Here is a 9501-nt window from a genome sequence, read left to right on the forward strand (position 1 = left end):
CTTGGTGCCAGTTAAAGTTTACGTTGATTGATGTAAAGTTGTATTTAACCCTTTCATGGTAAGGAATCACCAGTGTGTAACGGTCCAGCTATCTGAGACAATGCGCAACAAGGTTATGTTCAATAACAAAAGTTTAATACCAACATTGGTCTGAAGTCATAAGTGACGCAGCCAATAACACCCAACACCCGCCCACATCCAACTTTTTCCACCATTGACATAAATCACATGGTCACAGAATACAAAGGCAAAGCAGAAGCGTGGTCCCCAGACCCCATATGCAACAAATTGCATACACCCAGATGGAGATATAACACAGCCATCACCTGGGCACATGCACCTCACTTTCCTTCCCCCCTCTCTTTCTTCTCTGCACCTATCCCTTCCCCTCCTCGCTCCATGGCTCCTGACCAAGGAGCTCCTCAGGCAGTGCCTCATTGGGAGGGATGAAGGCAGATGCGGTGGGTGCACGGGTATGGGAGCAGTGAGTGCCGTTGGGGCATCGCTTCTCGGCCTTTTGGCTAAGATCAAGTGTAGTATCTGTTCTTATCAGTTTAATATCCCCTATGGGGACATGATATTGAATTGATTTTTGGACAGGGAGCTGGATCAGGGGCATGCCCCGTCCACTCCATGCACCGACCTGGTATTGCAATATTTCCAGGAACGGTGCAACTTCGCCTCTCGGCCTTTTGGCCTAAGATCAAACACATTGGCGCAAAGTGATCTTTGGCATTAGAGTTGATCTGGAACGAAATTAGATTAAAACATTTTTTTTTTAAATATATAAAAAAAAAACATTCTCTGATCAGAAGCAGGATCTTGGTCCTTGCTCTCATCTGTCATTCGCAGTGTGGTGCGGAACCTAGGGATGGAGTGCCGTGCTCGGGGACTACTGGGAGCCCTCTGCCACCACTGTTCCTGGCGACCAGCTCCATGCCTTCCATGTTATATCTTATTTGTTGGACAAAAACTCAGTGCCAACTATGTTCTTGGTGCTTAGTAGGTTTTTTGCTGCTGGTGAATCTCCGTCGTACCTCCCACAACAGCCAGACAAGCATACACCACAGCCACACATGCTTTCAGTGCCTCTGAGCTCCCTCTCTCTCTGTCTCCTCTTCTGCGCATGTCATGATGACCCTTGACCTCCTGAATCGCGGGAATCGAGCGTTGTCATGCCATTGCTAAGGACGACCACATTTTACGGCAGAAGGTCAAAAAGAATTTATGCTACCGCCCATTTGAGATCACTCACGTAACGTCCATTTTCAAAAATGTAAAACTAGGTGTTTTGAGAATGGGCGAGAAGCCGGTGATCTGAAAACCCTTTTTTAACACCCACGCCAGAAATAACGGCCATTTTTGGGCGATAAGCTCAAAAATGGAGGTTCTGGCCCTTAGCCTTTATTGCAAAGGGGATGAAGTATAAAAGCAAGGAAGTCTTGCTACAGTTATACAGGTTATTGGTGAGGCCACATCTGGAATACTGCATACAGTTTTGGTTTCCATATTTACGAAATGATATACTTGATTTGGAGGCAGCTCAGAGAAGGTTCACTAGGTTGATTCCGGAGATGAGTGGGCTGACTTAGAAGGAAAGGTTGAGTAGGTTGGGCCTCTACACATTGGAATTCAGAAGAATGAGAGGTGATCTTATCAAAATGTATAAGGTTATGAGGGGGCTTAACAAGGTGGATGCAGAGAGGATGTTTGAACTGATCGGGGAGACTAGAACTAGGGGGCATAATCTTAGAATAAGGGGACGTCCGTTTAAAACTGAGATGAGGAGCAATTTCTTCTCTCAGAGAGTTGTAAATCTGTGGAATTCGCTACCTCAGAGAGCTGTGGAAGCTGGGACATTAAATAAATTTAAGACAGAGAAAGACAGTTTCTTAACCGATAAGGAAATATAGGGTTATGGGGAGCGGGCAGAGAAGTGGACCTGAGTCCATGATCGGATCAGCCATGATCGTATTAAATGGCGGAGCTGCTCAAGGGACGGTATGGCTTACTCCTGCTCCTATTTCTTATGTTCTTATGTTCTTATGATACTCCATATATCACAACATTTTACACTCCACCCCAACCGGAGCCATGCAATCTCCTGGGAGAGGCAAAAAAACAGATAAAAATCCAGGCCAATTAGGGAAAAAAATCTTGGAAAATTCCTCTCTGACCCATCCAGGCAATTGAAACTAGACCAAGAGATCACTCTGGCTGTACTCGATTCCCTGAACTACTTACCATCATATCTGCGCCAGCCAATAAGAGGTTACCCAGTCTAATCCCACCTACCAGGGTTCATAACCCTGCAGGTTGCGACACTTCAAGTGCCCAGCCAAGCACCTTTTAAATGTGGTGAGGGTTTCTGCCTCTACCACTCTACCTCTGCCTGAAGAAGCTTCCCCTCAAATCACCTCTAAACCTTCCACTAACTACTTTAAAAGTATGCCCCCTTGTAATTGACCCCTCCACCAAGAGAAATAGGCCCTTGCTATCCACTATATCCAGGCCCCTCAAAATGTTATACACCTCAATGAGGTCTCCTTTCAGCCTCCTCTATTCCACTGAGAACAAACCCAGCCTATCCAATCTGTCCTCATAGCTAAGATTCTCCATTCCAGGCAGCATCCTTGTAAATCTCCTCTGCACCCTCTTCAGTGCAATCACATCCTTCCTATAAGACGGCAACCAGAACTGCACGCAGTATTCCAGCTGTGGCCTAACCAGAGTATTATACAATTTAAGCATAATCTCCCTGCTCTTGTATTCTATGCCTCGGCCAATAAAGGCAATCATTCCGTATGCCTTCTTAACCACCTTATCCACCTGGCCTGCTAAATTTCAGGGGTCTGTGGACAAACAAACACTTTGTTCCTCTACACTTCTAAGTGGCCTACCATTTAATGTGTATATCCTTTCCTTATTAGCCCTCCCCAAGTGCATTGCCTCAAACTTCTTTGAAATAAATTCCATTTGCCATTGCTCTGCCCACCTGACCAGTTGATTGATATCCTCCTGCAGTCCATGACTTTCCTCTTCATTACCACCACACAACCAATTTTAGTGTCGTCTGCAAACTTCTTAATCATACCCTATATTCAAATCTAGATCATTGGTATATACCGCAAAAAGCAAGGGACCCAGTACTGAGCCCTGCGGAACCCCACTGGACACTTCCTTCCAGTCACAAAAAATCCATCAACCATTACCCTTTGCTTCCTACCTCTGAGCCAATTTTGGATCCAATTTACCACTTTGCCCTGGATCCCATGTGCATTTACCTTCATGACCAGTCTGCCAAGTGGGACCTTATCAAAAGCTTTGCTAATGTCCATAACACTACATCATATGTACTACCCTCATCGACTCTCCTGGTTACCTCCTCAAAAAATTTAGTCATGATCTTCCCTTAACAAATCCATGCTGACTGTCCCTGATTGATCCTTGCCTTTCTAAATGTAGATTTATCCTGTCCTTCAGGATTTTTCCAATAATTTTCCCACCACTGAGGTTAGGCTGACAGGCCTGTAATTACTCGGCCTATCCCTTTCTCCCTTCGTAAACAAGGGTACCACATTAGCAGTCCTCCTGTCCTCCGGCACCATGCCCAAATCCAAAGAGGACTGGTAAATGATGGTCAAGGCCTCTGCTATTTCCTCTTTTGCTTTGCTCAACAGCCTGGGATGCATTTCATCAGGGCCTGGGGACTTATCCACTTTCAAAGTGGCTGAACCACACTCTTCCTCGACTACATTATCTGCATTGCCCCTTTCCTTTGTAAAAACAGACGCAAAGTATTCAATAAGAACCTTACCAACATCTTCCGCCTCCACATGTTGCTGTTTGTGGGATCTTGCTGAGTACAAATTGGTGAGTGTAATGTGTTTGCTTCATGGGTTCTTTGCTTAAGAATTCATAGCAACACATTGCTATTAAGAACTAGTTGGTTTATTAGCAAAAGGTTTAACAATCACACTACACATTACCAGTTCATCCACCAGGCTCACAACCACCTGCCTCATCGTGGATCCCCTGAACCCAACTGGTTGGGATTTTATTGAGTCTTGTGAACATTACTTGACTGACTAAGCCATTCACAATGCAACAGCTCGACAAGTCTGTGAACATACTCACAGATACGCAAATTACATCGGCCGCAGTTAGATAAAAGTGCGTAATTTCTCCATTTTTAAAATTCTCGTACTCAAACATGTTAGAAGGATACAAATCTCTATTTTGATTAGTATAGCAAACATGCAAGTGATCCCAAATCTTATTTCTCTTCAGTGAAGGCCATAGGGATAGAAACCATCTTGATCGTCAGCCTGGTGTTGAAACCGTGGTTATTTTTCATCTACCATATTATACAATTCCAATTTCTGCTTATCTACAGACAGGGGAACCAAGTACCCTGGCCTGCAGAGTGCACGTGCTAATTGACTTTTTGTGCTTCACTAAACACACAGCAATGAAGAAATGGGCCCACAGATACATGAATTACTTTCACTTCAGGTTCCTCAACTCTGTGGGCAAGATCCAAAAAGATGTATTAGACAAGTGAATGCTTGATATGAATCTGATTGCAATTAAAAAAAAAGCAACTGCATTGTGGAAATGAAGTGTCAAATATAGGTCAGCACTCAATGAATACAGATAGAATTCCAACAGCACAGACTGGATAGAAAGGCTGGAGAGGTGGAATGATGGCATGTCAAAACCATCATCTCATAACATTCAAGTCTGGAAACTGTGGACATAAAACTCACTTGCAACAGCATCTGTGTTATGAGCTTGTTTTATTGGCCCCATTTATTCATGACACTGTGGTTCCCTGTTCCTTTCCTTCTCAAGACTACTTCAATCACTCTCTTACTCCATCAAGTTGCCTGGGTTGCTGCTGCTCTCCCACAAGGTTCACTTGACCGATTGTGTTAAGAACATAAGAATTAGGAGCAGGAGTAGGCCATTGGGCCCCTCGAGCCTGCTCCGCCATTCAATGAGATCACGGCTGATCTTCTACCTCAACTCCACTTTCCCGCACTGTCCCCATATCCCTTGATTCCCTTAATATCCAAAAATCTATCAATCTCTGTCTTGAATATACTCAATGACTGAGCCTCCACAACCCTCTGGGGTCAGTCCTAAATGGCCAACCCGTTATTCTGAGACTGTGACCCCCGGACAGCAACTGAGGGGCAGAAGTTGGGTGGGGTGCGTATTCACCACCGCAAAGACGTCATCGCGGCGTCGAGTTACCATGGCACTCCCCTTCACTTAAAGGGGAGAGCCTTGTGCTTTTTAAACTTCGCCCACCAGGGAGGGTTTGGCCGGGCCAGCGGCCTGACACCCAAGAGGGGGTGTCAGGCTGCCTTTTGGCGGCCCGGCCGAACCCGGGAGCATAATTATCGGGTCGACATGGTAGTTGGTCGAAAAAAAAAACATGGTGGCAGTGGCAGTGTGCCCTCCCCTTTAAGAGAAGCCGCACTGCTGCTGCAGCAGGCCACAGCCTCATTGGACCACCGGGAAAAAGCTTGTTTTGGCACCGCTGGGCGGGCCGAAGATTTTCCGAGGGGAATGTCGCCGTCGGGGGTTAGATCGGTGGTGAGCACGGTGATGACGTGTTTAAGACTGATCGGCAGAAGCGGAACAGTAAGGGGGGATCAGGGCACCGCCGGGAAAATGCGGGACGGCAAATGGGCTAGCAGTGGCCATTCCACCTAAAGTTGGCGGCCTCTCCACTCCACGGTGTGGCTGTTGATTTGCGGTGGTAGCAGGCCTTAAGGAGAGGGGCAATTTCGGCCACCATTACTCTCATACTCAAATCCTCTTGTAATGACGGGCAACATTTAATTTGCTCTGTTAATTGCTTGCTGTACCTGCATGTTAACTTTCAGTGATTCATGTACAAGGACATCCAGATCCCACTGAACACCAACTTTTCCCAATCTCTCACCATTTAAAAAATACTCTGCTTTTCTATTTTTTCTACCAAATTTGGTCAGACTGTTCAGACTTTTCTGTGTGGGAATTCTCCTCGACACACTCTCCAGGGACCCACAGCGGAGTGGCCAGAACAGGCCAGGGTAAGTATTAAGATTTTATCTCCCTGAGGAACATATGTGGGCTTGCATGCTCCCCGCAGGCACTGGAAGGGAACCCGGGGCATCCACAGCCCTAGTATTGCCTCCCCCACACAGCGTTGGCAATGCGGGGCAACCCTCCCTCCCCAGCTATGACTCTTGGTTAGCAGCCATCTTGTAAGTGTGTGTGCTTATGTTGCTGTGTCTCAAGATATCACATGTCACAAATTCTGATCCCGTCCGTGGGCTCTGACATCACTCCCACTGGTTTTTGTGCAGGAGACACGCTAGAGTATTTAAATGAAGCTCGGGGAGTTAAAATGGCCTGAGCCATTCACTCTGAACTCTCTGGTGGGAATTTCTCTCCTGCACCGAACTTTGGAGTGTAGTCACTGTTGTAATGTAGGGAACGTGGCCACCAATATGCACACAGGATGCTCCCGCAGATTGCAATGGGATAATAACCAGATAATCTGTTTTAGCAATGTTGATTGAGGCTTAAATATTGGCCAGGACACCAGGGAGAACTCTCTTGCTCTTCTTCGCAATCATGCCATGGGATCTTTTACATCTGCCGGAGAGGAGATGGGGTCTCATCTGAAAGACTGTACCTCCAACAGTGTAGTATTCCCTCAGTACTTCACTGGAGTGTTGGCCTAGATTTTGTGCTTAACTACAAGCCCACGGTCTTCTGACTCAGAGGCGAGAGTGCTGCCCACTGAGCCACAGCTAACGCCTAAGATCTTCTGCCTATCCCAGAAGCCAAGTTTGAAAAGCGCAACATTGGCTTAAAAGTGCCTTTACTCAACCCGCTCCCGAAAAGTCCAGTGATTGCTTGAACACATCCTATGGCAACACATCTTCCAGTGTGGCTTTGACATCTGTAGGACTGCTGCAACACCTAATTGAACCCCAGCCACTGTAGCACTGACAACACACTGATTTATCTATTGCTCTAAACAACCAAAGCAATTAAATGGTCTGTATCAACAGCGCTCCTGAATAAATGCCACTGCACTTGAAATGCGGGCTGAGCAACAAAATGCCTTTCGCATGCCCGAGCAAGAGAGCAAAGTGAGTTATGTCGCTGTGCAGCCACCATTTATCAGTGGCACAACAACCCGGTGTGCAAGTCCAAGAGAAATACAAGTGCGTATGTTTCAGAAGCTGGAGAGATCCATGCGGCCTTGAACCTTGGTACAAGTCTTTCCGATTTCTGGAGAGAGAAAAAAACACATATTTCGTACTGGCTTGCACACCAGGGTCTGTTGTGACAAATTGGGTTTCGGTTTAACGTCTCATTAGAATGCTGGCACGTCCAACAGTGCAGCGCTCCCTCGCCGCTACGCTAAATTGTCAGCTTAGGCCAGGCCTTGGGAGTGAGACTTGAATCCGTGACTTCCCGATCAGCTGATGTGATGTCCGTGGGCAGGTGGAGCGGGTGTCGTGATGGTCGATTTTGCCGGCCCGCAACTCACAATTTAACCAATATTACCAAAACTTGATCAGTCACCTTATTGCATTTTGTGGGAGCTTGCCGTGCACAAAATGGCTGCCGCATTTGCGTACATAACAACAGTGACTAGACTTCATTAATTGGCTGCAAAGTGCTTGAGGATGTGAAAGACACTGTATAAATACAAGTTTGTTATTTCCTTCTTGATCCATCACTTCACGAGACAGGAAATGAACACAATAACACAACAGGAAGTTGACAACAACATATTTCATTTCATAGCACATTTAATGTAGTAAAACATCCCAAGGCACCTCACAGGAGCTTTATCAAAACAAAATGTGACATATAAAGGAATATTAGGACAGGCGACCAGAAACTTGGTCAAAGAGGTAGGTTTTAAGGAGCTTCTTCGAGGAAGAAAGAGAGAACATAAGAAATAAGAAATAGGAGCAGGAGTAAGCCATTTGGCCCCTCGAGCCTGCTCTTCCACTCAATAAGATCATGGCTGATCTGATCTTGTCCTCAACTCCACTTCCCTGCCCGCTCCCCATAACCCTTGACTCCCTTACGTTCAAAAATCTTTCTATTTCCACCTTAAATATATTCAATGACCACAGCTATCTGAGGCAGAGAATTCCAAAGATTCACAACCCTCTCAGAGAAGAAATTCCTCCTCGTTTCCATTTTAAATGGGTGACCCCTTATTCTGAAAATACGACCCCTAGTTCTAGATTCCCCACGAGGGGAAACATCCTCTCTGCATCTACCCGATCAAGCCCCCTCAGAATCTTATACATTTCAATAAGATCACCTCTCATTCTTCTAAACGCCAATGAGTATAGGCCCAACCTGCTCAACCTTTCTTCATAAGACAACCCCCTCATCTCAAGAATCAACCTCATGAACGTTCTCTGAACTGCCTCCAATGCAAGTATAGCCTACCTTAAATAAGGAGACCAAAACTGTATGCAGTACTCCAGGTGTGGTCTTACCAATGCCCTGTACAGTTATACCAGGACTTCCCTACTTTTATACTCCACCCCCCTTACAATAAAGGCCAACATTCCATTTGCCTTCCTAATTAGAGGTAGAGAGGTTTAGTGAGAACATAAGAACATATGAAATAGGAACAAGCAAAAGCTATTTGGCCCCTTGAGCCTGCTCTGCTATTCAATGAGACCATGGCTGATCTTCTACCTCAACTCCACTTGCCTGCACTATCCCCATATCCCTTGATTCCTTTAATATTCAAAAATCTATCGATTTCTGTCTTGAATATACTCAACGACTGAGCCTCCACAACCCTCTGGGGTAGAGAATTCCAAAGATTCACCACCCTCTGAGTGAAGACATTTCTCCTCTTCTCAGTCTTAAATAGCCGACCCCTTATTCTGAGGCTGTGGCCCCTGGTTCTAGACTCCCAGGCGAGAGGAAACATCCTCCCTGCATCTATCCTGTCAATGACCTGCATGTTAACTTTCAGTGATTCGTGTAGAAGGACACCCCAGGTCCCTCTGAACACCAACATTTCCCAATCTCTCACCATTCCACCAAAGTGGGTAACTTCATATTTCTCCACATTATATTCCATTTGCCGCGTACTTGCCCATTCACTTAGCCTGTCTATATCTCCTTGACGCCTCCTTGCGTCTTCTTCACAACTTATATTCCCACCTAGTTTTGTACACTTGGTGCCCTCATCCAAATTATTGATATAGGTGGTGAATAGCTGAGGCCCAAGCACTGATCCTTGCGGTACCCCACTAGTTACAGCCTGCTAACCCGAAAATGACCCGTTTATTCCTATCTGCGATGGCTTCTCTTTCTGTCTCTGCAACATTAGCTCTGGATCCCCAAGGATCTATCTTTGGTCCCTTCTTATCTCTCATCTACATGTTGCCCCTTGGCGACATCATCTGAAAACACGCGTCAGTTTCCACGTGTACTCTGATGATGCCT

The 9501-nt window shown here is 45.9% G+C and overlaps 1 pseudogene; it reads left to right on the forward strand.

The window, feature by feature from the left end:
* The first annotated feature begins 501 nt into the window (after positions 1–501).
* On the forward strand, positions 502–680 carry LOC139280464 (U2 spliceosomal RNA; annotated as a pseudogene).
* Positions 681–9501: the final 8821 nt, after the last annotated feature.

Source organism: Pristiophorus japonicus, chromosome 14, assembly GCF_044704955.1.
Source record: "Pristiophorus japonicus isolate sPriJap1 chromosome 14, sPriJap1.hap1, whole genome shotgun sequence".
Classification (NCBI taxonomy): domain Eukaryota; kingdom Metazoa; phylum Chordata; class Chondrichthyes; family Pristiophoridae; genus Pristiophorus; species Pristiophorus japonicus.